Source organism: Amblyomma maculatum, chromosome 7 (genome assembly GCF_055883805.1).
Source record: "Amblyomma maculatum isolate TAMU_Amacu chromosome 7, ASM5588380v1, whole genome shotgun sequence".
NCBI classification, from domain to species: Eukaryota; Metazoa; Arthropoda; class Arachnida; order Ixodida; family Ixodidae; genus Amblyomma; species Amblyomma maculatum.
The window spans coordinates 7,237,833-7,256,755 of NC_139350.1; the positions used below are offsets into that span (position 1 = coordinate 7,237,833).

At 47.6% G+C, this 18,923-nt stretch overlaps 3 non-coding genes across 3 annotated transcripts; 1 reads left to right on the top strand and 2 right to left on the bottom strand.

The window, feature by feature from the left end:
- Nucleotides 1–11,610: 11,610 nt before the first annotated feature.
- Nucleotides 11,611–11,683, bottom strand: TRNAT-CGU (transfer RNA threonine (anticodon CGU)). The gene has a single exon. It is a non-coding gene; the product is annotated as a tRNA-Thr (tRNA).
- A 423-nt stretch (nt 11,684–12,106) lies between these two features.
- TRNAT-CGU (transfer RNA threonine (anticodon CGU)) lies at nt 12,107–12,179 on the bottom strand. The gene has a single exon. It is a non-coding gene; the product is annotated as a tRNA-Thr (tRNA).
- A 119-nt stretch (nt 12,180–12,298) lies between these two features.
- Nucleotides 12,299–12,371, top strand: TRNAA-CGC (transfer RNA alanine (anticodon CGC)). Its single transcript has one exon. It is a non-coding gene; the product is annotated as a tRNA-Ala (tRNA).
- Nucleotides 12,372–18,923: the final 6,552 nt, after the last annotated feature.

Here is an 18,923-nt window from a genome sequence, read left to right on the forward strand (position 1 = left end):
TGGTGAAGGGCGAGCCCTGGGCGACGGTGATCTAGATTGCCGCAGACGAGACGGAAAACCCGTCGCTGTTCATTGACGAAATATTCAGCGGCTCGGGGCCGTTCGCCGTAGCGAGGCAACGGAGAATCAGCGGAAAAACCTTCGAAGCCCAGTCTACGGTAGGGACAGCGCCGATAGGTGTGACCCGGTTCGCCGCAGAGAAAGCATAACGGCCGTCGGTAGGGGGTACGCCCCTTGTCTGCTTTCCGTGTAGATGGTCGATAATCTGTGACGTACTGGATCATGGGGACTGGTGTTTTCGGCACAGCTACGTTCGTAGAAATGAGGGACGGTGACGAGGGCGGAGAGTATTGCAGAGTCTCGGCGTATGTGGGGTAGTGACACTCAGGTGGCGTAAGAGGAGGGGCAGGGAGAGGTTCATCGCTTGGAAACGGAGGCTGTAGCGCTTGCTGCACCTCGTCGCGGACAACGTTAACAGTGAAGGCAGGAGCGGGTTGAGGTGTGCCATACAGCAGTCGGAGTTCGTCGCACACAATCGAACGTACGAGCTTGCGTAGCGCCGATGTGACCACGTCTGCGACGGTAACTCGGCAGAGATGGAGGCGGCGTGGACGGTACGATCCTGTGCCCAAGCTCGCTGCTGAAGCAAATTCTCTATCGTGGATGTTTCCGCAAGAAATTCTGCGACAGCTTTCGGTGGGCTGCACACCTGCAGGCCGGCAAAAAGCTGCTCTTTGATGCCACGCATGAGGTAGAGCAGCTTTTTGTCCTCGGACATCGTAGGGTCCGCACGCTTGAAGAGGCGCGTCATGTCTTCGATATACGCCGTGACGGTTTCGTTTTGGCATTTGGACCCCAGATTGGAGAGCGCGTTCGGCCCGTTCGCGGCGATCTGAGCTACAGTAAGTTGCCGCAAGATGACGCTTGAACTCATTCCAAGAAGATAGCTACTCTTCATGGTTCTAGAACAACGTTCGAGCGCCATCCTCAAGGCTGAAGTAGACGTTTCGAAGCCAGGCTGCGTCATACCAGAGCTTGAAAGTAGCTACCCTTTCGTAGTGCTGCAATCATTCGTCGACGTCTTCATAGGTGTCCCCGTGGAAGGTGTTTGGGACGGGGCAGTTTTGAAACGTCACGTAGGTAGGGGTCGCGCCAGGCATTGCGACGACGTCGTGGCTGCCCGTAGTTATTCCCAATGGGAAAAACTCAGGTGGTAGGCCTCGTTGCCAGCGGCTGGTACGTTGAACAGGCGTTTACTCGAATATATGACTAGCACGCCTGCTTAGCAGAGGGGTACGGGACATCTGAATTCACCTCCACCAGATTTGTCATGGTGTTGGTGACTGGGGCTAGCCGAACAGAGCCGGTGCAGTTGAGGTTTAGGTACGTCCTGCGATTGCGGAGCCGATTAACTTAAACGTCTATCGCTCCGAGCGCCCCTTGGCTATATATATCTATATCCTTACTGTGCGTGACCTGCTCTGTGAGTATATGTTTGTGTATTCTGCGTGCGCAGTCTTTTTTGCATCTACGTACATATTATCTGTTTATATTTGTGCCACCTCCGGTTGCCAGTGCTATAAGAAGTAAGCACAACTATGAAAATTCAGTTTTAAAAAGGCACGGCTCCTTTTGAACTTTCAACTGAAAATAAATCTTAAACAAGGAGCAGCGTGAAGCATTTTACGTGCGCATACATCTAGCAACCAATACGTACGCCTTTCATATATATATATTGTAATAGGGCGTTTGTTGACGCTCAGATGGAGAGCTGTGAGGACAGGACCTTGCAACGGCGAGCCCAGCGTACTTCTTCTTTGTCTTCGTCGCACAACGCACAGGTGCATGTCGATGGCTGAAGTGCTATCACAGTACATTTTCCCCTCGGGTAAAAAAAGGAGCCATCCTGGCGACTTATGGCGCGGAAAGCACAGCGGGGTCATAGAATGGCTTCAATCGGTTCACGTGAACTGTTTCACGACCACGGCGACGCAAGTCCGCAGAGGGCGTGACGGGCTCAACTACGTAGTTGACTGCAGATGTTTGCTGGAGGACCCTGTATGGCCCGTGGTAGCGAGCAAGAAACTTCTTTGAAAGGCCAGGGGTTGTGGAGGGCACCCAGAGCCACACGAGTGTGTCCGGGAGATATGACGAAGCTTCGCCGGTATCACGGAGGTATTTTTGTTGCCACTGATTTTCTGTTGTGAGAGAGCGGGCGAGCTGACGGCATTCTTCTGCATACGTGACGGCATCGGATAGCGGGGAAGATTCGGAAACGTCAGGGCGGTAGGGAAAAAGTGTGTCCATAGTACAGGGTGGCTCGCGCCCGTAAAGGAGAAAGAATGGAGAGAATCCAGTAGTGGCCTGTGTCGCGGTGTTATATGCGTAAGTAACAAACGGTAGAACTTGGTCCCAATTGGAATGGTCGGTGTTCACGTACATAGCCAGCATGTCACCGAGAGTGCGGTTAAAACGTTCTGTCAGTCCATTCGTCTGAGGGTGGTACGAGGTAGCGGTAGCGGAGCACTTCAGTCGATGGCTGAAGTGCTATCACAGTACAATATATATATATTATTGTTACCCGCTCTGCGGCCTTCACACGCCTTTTTGCTACGGGACATCTGGTGGAGGTGCTGGGTAGATCTTTCATGTACCGGACGCCCCTTTCAAGCCGCGACTGCAGCCATGAACGCACTCCCAGGGTTGAAACGCTTGTTCACCAGGGCAGCCGGCGACTACGTGGCCTACCTCCCGAATTCGGTCCGCTTCCTGACCTATGGTCCACAAGTACACAGACTATGAGCACACAAGAGATTCCTGCCAATGCCCTGCTTCACGAGCGAGACCCCCCTCGCTTTCATGGTCTTCCCCATGAAGACGCCGAGGACTGGCTGGACCAGTTCGACCGGGTGGCCACCTTTAATGCCTGGGATGCGAAGGCAAAGATGCGCCATGTCTACTTTGTCCTGGAGGACTCGGCTAGGACCTGGTACGTCAACCTAATCTCGCCTGCAAACGTGGGATATGTTCAGAGTAGAATTTCTTCAGGTATTTATTAGCACGGTGCAGCGGTGGCGTAGCGGTAGAACATCCGCCTCGCATGCAAGAGGACCGGGTTCAAATCCCGGTGCCGCGCAATTCTCCACCGGATGAAAGAAAAAAAAAATCCGCGTGTTGATGGAATTGCATAAACAGGTTTGGGGTGCGACCTGATGCCGGTGAACACCTCCGGCAACGCACTCCCTCACCAGAACAGGAGTTGGCCACCCTGGTGCAGTAATTGGCCGCAACCTTCTATGATAAGCTCCATAAAACCCCGGCCCTCAGTCACCAGCGGCTGCGGAACAACTGACCACGGCGGCGGTCAGACCTGTGACGCAGCAGGGGGTGCTAAGAAAGTCTGGCTCCGCTGGACAGGCCGCCATTGGAAACTGACCCTGGCAACGTTTAATGCTAGAACCCTAGCTGGTGAGGCTAGCTTAGCAGTGCTGTTAGAGGAACTAGAGGGCATGAAATGGGATGTCATAGGGCTTAGTGAGGTTAGGAGGCCGAATGAGGCATATACTGTACTGAAAGATGGGCATGTACTGTGTTATCGAGGCTTACCAGAGAGGCGACAACTAGGAGTAGGTTTCCTTGTCAACAAGTATATAGCGGCTAATATAGATGAATTCTATAGTATTAATGAGAGGGTTGCAGGCATCGTAATTCGGCTTAATAAGCGGTATAAACTGAAGGTTGTACAGGCCTATGCACCTACATGTAGTTATGATGACCAGGCAGTTGAAAGCTTCTACGAAGATGTAGAATCGGCAATGCGAAAAGTAAAGACGCAGTATACTGTACTAATGGGCGATTTCAATGCCAAGGTAGGGAAAAAACAGGCAGGAGACAAGGTAGTAGGTGACTATGGCATTGGTTCTAGGAATAGCAGGGGGGAGTTACTAGTTGAGTTTGCAGAGCGCAATAACTTACGAATCATGAATACCTTCTTCAGCAAACAGAAGAACCGGAAATGGACATGGAAAAGTCCTAACGGAGAGACTAAAAATGAAATCGACTTCATAATGTGTTCAACCCCCGCCATTATGCAAGATGTAGAGGTAATCGGGAAAGTGCGATGCAGTGACCACAGGATGGTGAGGTCCCGAATTAGCCTAAATCTGAAGAAGGAACGCAACAGATTAGTAAGAAAGAAACCCATCAACGAATTAGCGGTGAGGGGGAGGGCAGCAGAGTTCAGGATCGCGCTACAGAATAGGTTTTCAGCTCTAACTGAGGATGGCGACATTACCCTAGAGGCAAGGAACAATAATTTCAGAGATATCATTACTGAGTGCGCGGTAGAAGTAGGCGGTAGGATAGTTAGAGAGGATACCGGTAAGCCGTCTAAGGAGACGAAAGATTTGATTAAGAAACGCCAGAGTATGAAAGCTTCCAATCCAACAGACCAGATCGAATTGGCCGAGATATCAAAGCTAATCAATAAGCGCAAGGTGGCCGATATTAGGAAGTATAACATGGAGAAAATTGAGCATGCTGTAAAGAACGGGGGAAGCCTTAAAGCGGTAAAGAAGAAATTGGGCATAGGCAAAAACCAGATGTATGCGATAAGGGACAAGGCGGGCAACGTCATCACGAATATGGAAAAGATAGTCAAAGTAGCCGAGGAGTTCTATACAGATCTCTACAGTAGCCAAAGTAGTCAGGACCGTAATGAGATTGGCGGTAGGGAAAAACAGTCAGACGTTCCACCAGTGACGAAGGACGAGGTCAAGAAAGCACTAGAAACTATGAAAAGGGAGAAATCAGCTGGAGAGGATCAGATAACTACAGATTTGCTGAAGGACGGGGGGGATATCGTGCTAGAAAACCTGGCCACCCTGTATACGCAGTGCCTGGTGTCATCGACGGTACCGGAACCATGGAAGAATGCAAACATTATCCTCATTCACAAGAAAGGGGACTCTAAGGACCTTAAAAATTACAGACCAATCAGCTTACTGTCTGTTACGTATAAGGTATTTACTAAGGTAATCGCTAATAGAATCAGGACAACCTTAGACTGCAATCAAGCAAAGGATCAAGCAGGGTTTCGGAAACGGTACTCTACTATCGATCATATCCATACCATCAATCAGGTGATAGAAAAATGCTCGGAATATAACCAGCCCTTATACATAGCATTCATTGATTACGAAAAAGCATTTGACTCAGTTGAAACCTCGGCGGTGATGCAGGCATTGCGAAATCAGGGGGTAGACGAGCCATACGTGAAAGTGCTGGAAGATATATATAGCGGATGCACAGCAACAATAGTTCTGCATAAAGAAAGTAACAAAATTCCCATAAAGAGAGGTGTTAGGCAAGGAGACACAATCTCCCCAGTACTATTCACAGCTTGTTTAGAGGAAGTATTCAGAGACTTGGAATGGGAGCAGTTAGGGATAAGGGTAGATGGAGAATACCTCAGTAATCTGCGATTTGCTGATTACATTGCCTCGCTAAGCAACTCGGGGGATGAACTGCAAATAATGATTGATGACCTAGACAGGAAAAGTAGAAAGGTAGGCTTGAAAATCAATATGCAGAAGACTAAGGTAATGTTCAACAGCCTCGGGAAGGAACAGCAGTTTACATTAGGTAGCGAAATACTGGAAGTAGTAGGCGAATATGTCTACTTAGGACAGGTAGTAACCGCAGACCCGGACCACGCAAAGGAAATAACAAGACGAATACGATTGGGATGGAGCGCATTTGGCAAGCACTCGCAGATTATGACTAGCAGCTTACCGGTATCGCTCAAGAGGAAAGTATACGTCAGTTGCATCTTGCCTGTACTCAGCTATGGGGCTGAAACGTGGAGGCTAACCAAGAGAGTTCTACTTAAGTTGAGGACAACCCAGAGGGCTATGGAACGAAAAATGGTAGGGGTAACATTAAGAGATAGAAAGCATGCAGAGTGGGTCAGAGAAATAACTCAAGTTACCGACGTTCTAGTAGAAATTAAGAAGAAATGGACATGGGCAGGACATGTAGTGCGAAGAGAGGATAACCGATGGTCGCTGAGGGTAACAAACTGGATTCCAAGGGAAGGAAAGCGTAGCAGGGGGCGGCAGAAAGTTAGGTGGGCGGATGAGATTAAGAAGTTCGCAGGGGTCAAGTGGATGCAGCTAGCACAGAACCGGATTAAGTGGAGAAATATGGGAGAGGCCTTCGCCCTGCAGTGGGTATAATCAGGATAATGATGATTTATTAGCACATTCCGTAAAGAAAAGGCCGAGATTCTACTTCAGAGTCGCATCCAGCACCTGAACGAAGACGTGATGGTGTACGCGGAGGAGATGAAGCTCTTGTTCCGCCGCAAAGATCCCAACATGTCAGAAGAGCGGACATTGCGATTATTAATGAAAGGTGTGAAAGAACAGCTTTTCGCCGGCCTCGTTCGCAGTCCGCCAGTGACCGTAGATGCTTTTGTTATGGAAGATACTTCATTCGAGAGAGCGCTTGACATGCGGGCGCGGCAGTACGAGCGCACGACCGTATCGATGCTGTCCACATGTGCTGAGAGGTCCACTGTGTCATCAGGAGACTCACTGCGTGAGTCTCCTGAGCCATTATGCGCGAAGAACTGGCGAAACTCTTGCCTACGCCGGCGCAGCCGCAGGTTGCATCGGTCACTGATGTTGTTCGCGAAGAAGTGCAAAAAGCGTTGGGTGCTGCGCCGCTTCTTGCAAGCCCTCCACAACCACCTACGATGGGTTACGCCGCCGTCCCAAGCCGTTTGCTGCCGCCTGCAACACCCCATTACGAAGCGCCTGCGCCGGTTGCTCCCCAAATGACACTGTCACCTTCCCAGCCGACTTTCCTCCAGCGACCCAGGCGCCGCCGAACTGACATCTGGAGAACCGCGGACTACCAGCCGCTGTGCTACCATTGTGGCGAAGCTGGGTATGTCTGGCGTCGCTGCCCGTACGAAGAGATGGGTCTTCGCGGGTTCCCCTTCGGTGTTCGCTGTCCGCAGCCGGAAAAGCGCCCACGGCAGATTGCCGACTACCTTTCTAACCCAGACTCAGTTAAGCGCCATCGATCACCTTCGCGCCGCCGCTACAATTGCTCCGAGCCGCAGGAACCGTCTAGAAATCCCCGTAAGGGAAACTAGACGTAGCAGACTCTGGAGGTGTGGCTGCTCGACGACGAAACGTACAAGACCCTCCAACGACGCAAACCACTTCGCCGACGCCGAACAACTCAGAGACGACGACGTCGACGATTACCGAACCGCCCAAGTTAACGGCAAGCCGACAACCCGACCAACTGCATAGCCCGACTCCTTCTCTAAGACACCGCACCTCTTCAACGCACCGGAGCCGAGACCGGACACCTCGACATTACCGCAGCGAGACGTCACCGCCAGCCGATTTAGACCTTTCAGTTGATGGCATCGCCGTAACCGCTTTGGTGGATACTGGTGCCGATTATTCCATACTCAGTGGATCATTCGCCGCGGCACTCAAGAAGGTTACGACAGCTTGGGACGACCCTAAGATACGTACCCTGGAGGACATTTGATTACACATAGAGGAACGTGCACAGCACGATTCACAGTTCAAGGGTGAACCTTCCCGGCAACGTTTGTTGTGCTAGTGGATTGCGCCAGAGACGTTATACTCGGTATAGACTTCCTGACGGAAAACGGCGCCATCATCGACCTGCAATCTCAGTCGGTTCAGTTTTCGACAGAGAATGCCCTCGAAGTTAACTGTGTTCTGCCGGCGCCGCTCCACATTCTTGAAAAGCACGTGGCTGTTCCTCCCCGCTCTAGTGTAATGGTGACCGTCGGTGCGCCCACCCTCCGAGGAGTGGAAGGTGTCGTCCAGAGTAAACCGCCTTTGCTTCTCGACCGCGGCGTTGCTGTTGCTCGGGTTGTTGTCATCCTCGAAGATGGCAAAGTCGACTTACTTCTCACCAATTTCACTAATGAACACCGGCATCTCAATAAGGGAACAACGGTCGCTTATATTGATGCCATCGCTGAAACTAGGTACGTGCACTGTTTAACTTATGATTCTGGACCGGAACAAGAGGAAGTCGACGACCTAAAATACCACATCAACCCGGCACTACCGCAGACGGAGCATGATATCCTGAGGAACCTCCTCAATCGCTACAGAACTGTGTTCGCGTCGCTGCCGCGCGTTGGTCGCACACACCTTGTAAAACATCGTATTATTACGGACGATACAGTACAGCCACTCCGACAGTCAACTCATCGTGTCTCGTCTAAAGAACATGCCGCAATTGCCACTCAAATTAAGGAAATGCTTGATCACGACGTCATTCGACCATCTCAGAGCTTCTGGGCGGCACCTGTCGTCCTTGTCAAGAAGAAAGACGGCACATGACGGTTCTGTGTTGACTACCGACGATTGAACAAGGTAACTAAAAAGGATGTTTACGCCCTGCCCAGAATCGATGACGCTTTAGATCGCCTATGCAACACCAAGCATTTCTCTTCCATGGACCTCAAATCTGGGTACTGGCAATTCGAGGTAGACTAGAGGGACCGCTAGAAGACGGCATTTATCAATCCAGATGGGCTGTACGAGTTTCAGGTTATGCCGTTGGGCCTTTTCTCCGCGCCAGCGACTTTTCAAAGGCTTATGTACAGCGTTCTAGCGGACCTGAAATGGCAGACGTCTCTCGTATACCTGGACGATGCGATCGCCTTCGCCCCAAGTTTTTCAGAGCACATTCGTCGCCTCGAGGCGGTACTGTAAGCTATAAAGTCCTCCGGCCTTACATTAAAGGCAGAAAAATGCCGCTTTGCCTACGAAGAATTGAAATTTTTAGGCCACGTTGTCAACAAGGAAGGGGTCCTTCCTGACCGCGAGAAAACTGTTGCCATCGCAAATTTCCCACCGCCACGAGACCAGAAAGAACTTCGGCGCTTCCTCGGGTTACGTGCGTATTACCGTCGCTTTGTGCCAAATTTCTCCATAATCGCCGCACCCATTACAAATGTCACCAAGGCAGATGCACAGCTCCAATGGGAAACACCGCAGGAGCAGGCATTTCAGGACCTTTAACGCCGCCTTCAGTCACCACCCGTTCTGGCGCACTTTGAGAACACGCTGATACGGAGGTACACACCGATGCGAGTAATTTTGGTTTGGGCGCTATTCTAGTTCAGGTCCAAAAGGGTCAACAACGTGTACTGGCGTACGCAAGTCGTTCGTTGTCGAAGACTGAGGGCAATTATTCTGCCACTGAAAAAGAGTGCCTCGTCATTGTGTGGGCAATTATGAAGTTCAGACGATACCTGCATGGGAGACCTTTCAAAGTAGTGACGGATCATCACGCACTTTGTTGGTTAGCCAGTACCAAGGATCCGTAGGGCGCCTTGCACGATGGAGTCTCCGCCTACAAGAATATGACATCACAGTGACCTACACATCTGGTCGAAAACATTTCGACGCAGATTGTCTTTCCCGGGCTCCCGTTGAGCCTGCCCCAACTGACGCCGGCGAAGACGACGCCTTCGTCAACGCAGTAAGCTCTGCAGACTTCGGCGTGCAACAACGCACCGATCGTGATATTCAGGCAATAATTGATTATCTGCAAAGTGCTAGCGGCAGAGTTCCTGTAGCTTACCGGCGCGCTTTACTATCTCTCTGCCTACGTGACGACGTGCTGTTCAAAAAAATGTTTGCCCCCAAGAGTCGACATTACTTGCTTGTCGTACCTACGAACCTCCGCAACGACATTTTGCATGCCTGCCACGACGAACCAGCTTCCGGCCACTTTGGAATCACTAGAACGCAAGCCAGAATAACAGAAAAATACTACTGGCCTCGTTTGGGACATGACGTTACGAATTATGTTCGCACTTGCCGTGACTGTAAGCGCCGAAAGATTCATCCCGTCAAGCCAGCCGGCTTTCTAAAACCCATAGATCCTCCTTCACAGCCGTTCCAACAAATCGGGATGGATTTGTTAGGACCATTCCCACCGCAAGCTCCGTACAAAAGTGGATAATAGTCGCCACCGACTACCTGACACGTTACGCGGAGACAGCGGCTCTTCCGAGTGGAACCGCTATAGAATTGCAAAATTATTTGTACTGCAAATCGTCCTGCGCCACGGTGCTCCCCGGATTGGGATCACGGACCGAGGTGCTGCCTTTTCTACTGAGCTTATGAAGCATATTCTTGATTTAATTAACACAAGTCACCGCAGGACTACTTCCTACCATCCCTAAACCAACGGATTAACCAAACGTTTAAACAGAACGCTTGCCGACATGCTTTCAATGTATGTGGACGTTCAGCACAAAATGTGGGATGCAGTCCTACCTTACGTAACGTTCGCGTACAATACAGGCATCTAAGAAACGACCAATATGACGCCGTTTAGCCTTGTTTATGGCCGCCAAGTCACCACAACACTCGACGCCATGCTGCCCCATGTCGACGACCACCCCAATGATGACGTTGAGTACTTTTTGCAACGTGCCGAAGAAGCCCGCCAGCTCGCTAAGCTGCACATCCGTGAGCAGCAGGTGCAGGATGCGCGACGCTACAACCTGCGGCACCACGAGGTTGAATATCAGACGGGTGATCTTGTCTGGGTTTGGGTCTTCGCTTCGACGACGCGGACTTAGCGAAAAGCTTTTGCGTCGCTACTTCGGCCCTTACCTAATTCACGCCGCGTTGGAGCTTTCAACTACGAAGTTCCTCCTCACGAGGCCCCACGATCAAGTCATTCCGCACGCCCAGAGATGGTCCACGTTGTTCGCCTCAAACCTTATCACGCGAGGACGCCCTCCCTGTGAGTCTGTGACTTGCCTCGAGCATCAGGTCGATGCTTCCTCACCGGGGGAGCTAATGCTGCCAGTGTGAAGAAGAGAAGGAAGAAAGGCAGAAGACGACAAAGTTCCTGTGTCGCGCTCGCACCGTTCGTCCCTGGACTTCACCAACACCAGGCTCGCTGTGTTACCGGCTCTGCGGCCTTCACACGCCTTTTTGCTAAGTAACAATATATATATATATATATATATATATATATATATATATATATATATATATATATATATATATATATATATATATATATATATATATATATATATATAGATATATATTAACCCTTAGCGAAAAATATCTCTGACACCCTTTGCATATATATATATATATATATATATATATATATATAAGTAAATAGACGTACTTGGTTGCTAGAGGTTACATACAAGTGAAAAATTGCTTCATACTGTTTCCAAGTTTATTTGTAGTCGACGTTTTGGCAGGAGCCCTGCCTTTCTCAAGACTCAAAGGCAGGGCTCCTGCCGAAACGTCGACTACAAATAAACTTGGAAACAGTATGAAGCAATTTTTCACTTACATATATATATATATATATATAGGGGAAATGAGGGTGCTCGTTATAATACATGAAGGAAAGAAGCCAACAGTCGGCGAGGCCAAGGAAAGCGTTGGGGATGGTACTTTTATGTCTTTTTTTTATGTTTACTTGGATAAGCACAGAAATTAGTAATGTAATCTGTTCAGGGGAAAGATAATTAGACACAAAGTAGAAGAAAAAACAACGTGCCGATGGTGGGATTCGAACCCACGACCTCCGAATAACGCGTCCGGTGCTCTACCAACTGAGCTACATCGGCCGCTGTCCCCCCTGCTACTTTCTTGGGTATTTATGTTGTCTGTATACGAACCTTGAGAGTGTTCACCAGCGCCACCCTCAGCCATAGCGGCGGACGTGGGACGTCCTTTGTTACCGCCAGCGTCACGTAGAACGTGATCAAGAGCGAGGGCGAAAGCTGTGCTAGAACCCTCTTACGCTACCTATGACTTCAAGACTGCCAGAACCGAGACCCCCGTAAGCTACAAGCAGATCAATCAAGGGGAAATGAGGGTGCTCGTTATAATACATGAAGGAAAGAAGCCAACAGTCGGCGAGGCCAAGGAAAGCGTTGGGGATGGTACTTTTATGTCTTTTTTTATGTTTACTTGGATAAGCACAGAAATTAGTAATGTAATCTGTTTAGGGGAAAGATAATTAGACACAAAGTATAAGAAAAACAACGTGCCGATGGTGGGATCCGAACCCACGACCTCCGAATAACGCGTCCGGTGCTCTACCAACTGAGCTACATCGGCCGCCGCTATGGCTGAGGGTCCCACGTCCGCCGCTATGGCTGAGGGTGGCGCTGGTGAACACTCTCAAGGTTCGTATACAGACAACATAAATACCCAAGAAAGTAGTAGGGGGGACAGCGGCCGATGTAGCTCAGTTGGTAGAGCACCGGACGCGCTATTCGGAGGTCGTGGGTTCGGATCCCACCATCGGCACGTTGTTTTTTCTTCTACTTTGTGCCTAATTATCTTTCCCCTAAACAGATTACATTACTAATTTCTGTGCTTATCCAAGTAAACATAAAAAAAAGACATAAAAGTACCATCCCCAACGCTTTCCTTGGCCTCGCCGACTGTTGGCTTCTTTCCTTCATGTATTATAACGAGCACCCTCATTTCCCCTTGATTGATCTGCTTGTAGCTTACGGGGGTCTCGGTTCTGGCAGTCTTGAAGCCATAGGTAGCGTAAGAGGGTTCTAGCACAGCTTTCGCCCTCGCTCTTGATCACGTTCTACGTGACGCTGGCGGTAACAAAGGACGTCCCACGTCCGCCGCTATGGCTGAGGGTGGCGCTGGTGAACACTCTCAAGGTTCGTATGCAGACAACATAAATACCCAAGAAAGTAGCAGGGGGGACAGCGGCCGATGTAGCTCAGTTGGTAGAGCACCGGACGCGTTATTCGGAGGTCGTGGGTTCGGATCCCACCATCGGCACGTTGTTTTTTCTTCTACTTTGTGTCTAATTATCTTTCCCCTAAACAGATTCCATTACTAATTTCTGTGCTTATCCAAGTAAACATAAAAAAAGACATAAAAGTACCATCCCCAACGCTTTCCTTGGCCTCGCCGACTGTTGGCTTCTTTCCTTCATATATATATATATATATATATATATATATATATATATATATATATATATATATATATATATATATATATATATATATATATATATATATATATATATATACACAAAGGGTGTCAGAGCTATTTTTCGCCAAGGGTTAAAAAATAAATCAAAACATTTCGGGTGGCTAGAGAAAACACTTCTATACAGATGCCAGCCATCTGACGCGCCATGACTGTGGTGCTCTCAATTGTAGTTTCAGTGAACAAAATTAGCTGCGGCCGTGACTGGACAGCCCAGTTCCAGCGGTAGGCTTATATGTATGTAATGGTTGCAGTGAGCGTGGTTAGTTCGCTTCAAATAGCACCGTCATGTGCGCCGACTGCCTGAAGGGGACGAAGCAACCATCGTTGAATATATCTGCCTACCACTGCCACGTGGCCGTGGAGCCGCAGCTGATTTACTGAAGCCCCGATTGAGAGCAGCACAATAGTGGTGCGCGAATCAGTTATCCGCGTGAATATGTTTTGGTATTTCGCGGGCTTTCTTTAGAGCTTGGTAAAGATGTACACGTGAGATTTTCTTCATCTAAAATAAATGAAATAGGCACTTCAGAATATGCTTTCCAAATAACATTTGTTGTCTACAGGCAATTGTTAGCAAATTAGAAAAATATCTTGAATGCTAGTCGGTTCATTTGAAACTAAAAAAAAATTGCCTATGGTGCGCCATATGGCTGGCAGCTGTAAATAAGGGGTTTCTCTGGCCTACCTCAAATGTGTTAGTTTTAACCCTTGGCTAAAATAGCTTGAACACCCTGTATATTATATACCAGGTGTTCAAGCTCACTTGTGTCAAGGCTTAAATAAATTATATGTTTGAGATCGACCAGGAACAATTGTTGCATACAGGTGCCAGCCGTCTTGCGCACCAAAGGCAACTTTTTGTTTCGGAAATAATTTTTGTTAATTAAACTAATTTTTCTAAATTACTTATTATTGATTTTCAAAATGTGATTTTTGCAGTTGGAGAGCACTTCCTGAAACCCCCAATCCATTTACCTGCGATAAAGCAAGTGTGGTGTATATCTTTTTTCCGGGCTCGAAAGAAAGCCCACGAAATACAAAAACAATCATGTGACAAGAGCATTCGCGCACCACGATTGTGCTGTTCTCAACCGGGGATTGAGTGAACCAAGATCACCTGCGGCCTTGACCCGAAGGCGCAGTTCCAGAGTCAGGCTGATAAGTTGGCGATGGCTGTAGCCTGCTCAGCCAGCCCACCGCGCTCGCTGCAACTTGCACCGTTACATGCACCGAATGACTCACGCTGGCGAAGAAACCACCGTATAAATATCGGCACGCCGCTGCAACGGGGACGTGTTACCACAGCCACTGCTGATAAATAAACAGCTGTTTCTGAAGATGCTCTCCAACTTTTCAAACTACATTTATTGTCTAAAGCCGATATTAGGTAAATTAGTAAGAGCATGATTCAGTAATCAATTATTAGCGAGACAGAAAACGATCTGTGGTGCACAAGACGGCTGGCAGATGTACGGAACTAGTTTCCCCAGGACTATCTCAAATATTTAATTTTGTAGCCATTGGCAGACGGTATATGTGACACTCAGTGTATATATATATATATATATATATATATATATATATATATATATATATATATATATATATATATATATATATATATCTGCATGTGTGTGAGTGTATGCGTGTACATGGCACGCGGTAGAAAAACAATATACTTTAATTCGCCGTTTCTGCCTGGGTCCTGCCTTTGTACTTGACGTAGGCCGGGCCCCGGTCTAATCGTAGGATTAAGGCACATCATTTTTCTTGCGTGTCATCTCATTTACGTGTATGCCCTACGGGAACCATTCGAGCTTCTACCTCCTGGCTATATTTATTTTCAATACTGCCAGTCTCAACTGAGACCAAAGCAGGCGAGCAAGCAAAATTGAAATATGGTATTTTCAACAGTGCACTCATGAAATGCGTATAATAGGCCAAACAAAGTTGAATGCAAAAGGGCAAATTAGGTTAGGAACAATAAAAATAACAGACAAATAAAAACACCGGAAGAAGTATTACATATCTAATGGCCAGGTGTATCATCAGATTGGCAATATGACAATAGTAACAGTGTTAGGGAAACTAAAAATAAATTCCCTTCAGGATCTAAATGTTTGCCAGGAGTTTGAATGGTTAACCAAAAGGATTACTGGTTGCATGGAATGAATTTCAGTCGTGACGTGAATTGTGAGAACGATTCTGCAGAAATTATGGAAGATTCTAGGCGATTCCACTCTCTGATCACGAGGGGGAAGTAGGAATACATGAACGTGTCGTTGTTGCATGAGTGTTCTGTTATAGTACGTGCGTGTTTATGTCTTGATGGTCCTGAGTCGTGAATCAGTTGAAATAAAAATTTGAGTCGTGCTAGTTGCGCTCTGGATGACAGCGTCGCTAAGCCCGAAATAGCTGTAAGATTAGTCGGGAACTATTTCAAGTATTTTCGCGCTACGATATGCACAGATACACAAGAAAGCATGAACCACGTACAAGCGCGCACTGACAACTAATGTTTATTGATAACAGGGTTACATTTAAAACAGTCCACACGCACTATCTGATAGAAGAAATCTCGCAAACCCAATGAACAGGCAGTGTCACATCCCTGCGTACCTACGCTCCTTTATTATCTTTATCTCATGATTAGTTAGCATGACTGGTGGCGTGCTTACGCAATTGTCTTCTCCAGCTTCCCATGCCTAACCATGGATTATGTTTTAGACGCCTTTTGTGGCGTTTTCGCCGGGTTGGATTTCACTTTCGAGCTTCCTAGGGATTCGGTGATTAGATTCTTAGACATAGAGATTAAGGAAACTGAGAAGCACACGTGTTGGACGTACCTGACGAAATCGGAGAAAATCCTTTTAAGCTATCATTCCGCGCATTCCAAAATAGTGAAAAGAAGTTTAGCATTTAATAGTTTTTCGCAATGCATTAAGAAATAATGTTTTCATCAAGTTGAACTATGCCTCACGAGACAAGTAGATATGCTACGGACGAATGGATACCCTGACGCACTTTTAACATCTGTTGCAGAAAAGCACCTACAAATTTTGGGTGACAGCAAAAGGATGCGTGAAAATAATTTAGGGCAAGCTAATAATTGCTTCAAAACCTCAACCATGACGCTGTTAACATTCTGCATACATTATGTCAGAAGATTTGGACAACCCTGCAGTGACCACAGGATTGGAGGAGGTCAGGTTACATCCACATTCCAAAGAAAGGCAGTGCCAAAGATTGTTCCAACTACAGCACGATCGCGCTTATTTCGCGTGCTAGCAAGGTGATGTTGAAAATCCTCCAAGGTAGGCGGCAGCAGTACGTGGATCGGGAGCTTCCGGACGTGCAAGCTGGGTTTCGCAAGGGCAGAGGAACTAGAGACCAAATTGCCAACCTTCGCAGGATCATGGAAAAAGCAAGAGAGTTCCAGAAACCCATCTACTTCTGCTTTATTGATTATGCGAAAGCGTTTGACTGCGTAGATCACAGCAGATTGTGGCAAGCTCTCCAAGAGATGGGAGTTCCAATTCACCTCATCTGTCTCCTCAGGAACCTGTATGAAGGGCAAGAGGCCACAGTCAGAACTGGGCATGGTCTTACTGATTGGTTTCCGATCGAGAAAGGAGTGAGGCAAGGCTGCATACTGTCGCCCTGCCTATTTAACCTATATGCAGAGTGCATCATGAGGAAGGCCGGTCTGGACGAGTCTTCAGCTGGAGTGAAGATTGCTGGAAAACGTATCAACAACTTTAGATATGCGGATGATACCACTTTAATGGCAGAAAGTGAAGTGGAACTCAAGAGACTTCTGATGCGCGTACAAGAAGAGAGTGAGAAGTTTGGGCTTAAACTGAACAATAAAAAGACAAAGATCATGACGTCTTGCCCTATCAAGTCCTGGAGTATCAATGGACAAGAAGTGGAAGCTGTGACAGATTTTCTCTTCTTGGGCTCCAAGATTACCTCGGAAGGAGACTGCAGCCATGAAATTAGGAGACGCCTGCTTCTGGGAAAGAGAGCAATGGTTAGCCTTGAGCGCCTAGTAAAGAGCAGAGACATTAGTCTGCCAGCCAAGATCCGTATAATTCGTGCTATGGTATTTCCAGTTGTGATGTATGGAGTTGGACTGTGAAAAAGGCTGACCGCCGAAGAATTGACGCGTTTGAATTGTGGTGCTGGCGAAGACTCTTGAGAGTTCCTTGGACTGCCAGAAGATCAAATCAGTCGATATTGTCGACCATAAACCCTAACTGCTCATTGGAGAGTCAAATTCTAAAGTTAAAGCTCAGCTACTTTGGTCATCTGATGAGAAGAGAGGAGTCGCTGGAGAAAGGTTTGATGTTGGGAAAGGTTGAGGGTCGCCGGAGAAGAGGTAGGCAGCGAACGCGATGGTTAGATGGCATTCTCGAGGCACTGCAGATTAAGTTATGTGATGTTAGGAAGATAGTGAGAGACCGGAAAGCGCGGCGTGACATGGTCCATAGAGTCACAAAGAGTCGTACACGACTGAACGACTGAACTGAACTGTAATAATGTGGTCGCCATTCCGTCTTTCCCAAAGGGAACCAGGCTGCATGCTTTGCTTCTCGCTTGAATTCTAAAGCCAACATGGCTTCCCAGAGTATCACAGCTTGTTAATAAGTGAGGGCAGGAACTCGTCTTTACTTTGCACGTATTTACATCTTCAGAACTGGTACGAATTCTCTGCTGCCTGACCTAGAAGCGAAACTCGCCGCCTGGTTACTTTTGGCAAAGACTGTACATAATGTATCGCATGCTTTAAAGAAAGTAGCTAGTTGGTATGATGTCCACCTCGTGTTCACTGCTCCGAAAAAGTTATTAGCCTGTGCCATAAAATGACTAAAGATCAGATAGACAGAGTTAACACATGCGAAATTGCGCACAAAGAAAGATTTGTTGAGTGCGATACTGCCATTGTGTATAACATTCTCTTATCATGCGGAATGAGATACATAGGTTAGACAGGTAGATGTTTGAACGCGAGGTTAAAGGAACACTGTAATGATATAGGCAAAATCAATAACCCCGGATACCTCGCTCCCCATTGCGCAAAACACAAATGCAAGCCGGAATTTGAAGGAACCACAATCTTAGGCCGTTGAAAAGAAAGAAAAGAAAGAGAACTAACAGAAGCGTTTCAGATATGGGAAGCTGGAGAAGACAAGTTCGTAAGCACGCCATCAGTCATGCTAACTAATCATGAGATAAAGTTAATAAAGGAGCGTGGGTGCGTAGGGATGTAACACTGCCTGTTCAGGGAGTTTGCGAGATTGCTTGTATCAGAGAGTGCGTGTGGAATGTTTTAAATATAACCCTGTTATCAGTAAACCTTAGTTGTCAGTGCGCGCTGGTCCTGTGTACGTGTTTCCTGCTTTCTTGTGTATCTGTGTATTTCGTAGCGCGAAAATTCTTGACATGGTAAACCAACTAGCCCCCATTGCTGCTTTGCTTTGTTTGTGAGTCGGTGAATCAGTGCGCTTATATTTGTTATGAATAAACGGCAATGTTCTACGCTGTACTTTTTTCTAGCTTCTTTACATTAGTCACTGAACGAGGAAACCAAACTGTATATTCTAAAACAGGTCTAACGAAAGTAGTATATGCAAGAAGTTTAGTTGATGCAGGTGCGAGGCGCAGACATCTTCCGAGAAAAAACAGTTTGCGTAATGCTGTCGAGGTGATCTTAGCGATATGTGCGTCCCATCTTAGGTCGGAAGTTAGTGTGATGCCTAAGTACTTGTGCTGATGAACTTTGGTCACTATTTCACCGTTAATACAGTATGGAACGTCGTAAGGTCGCTGTTT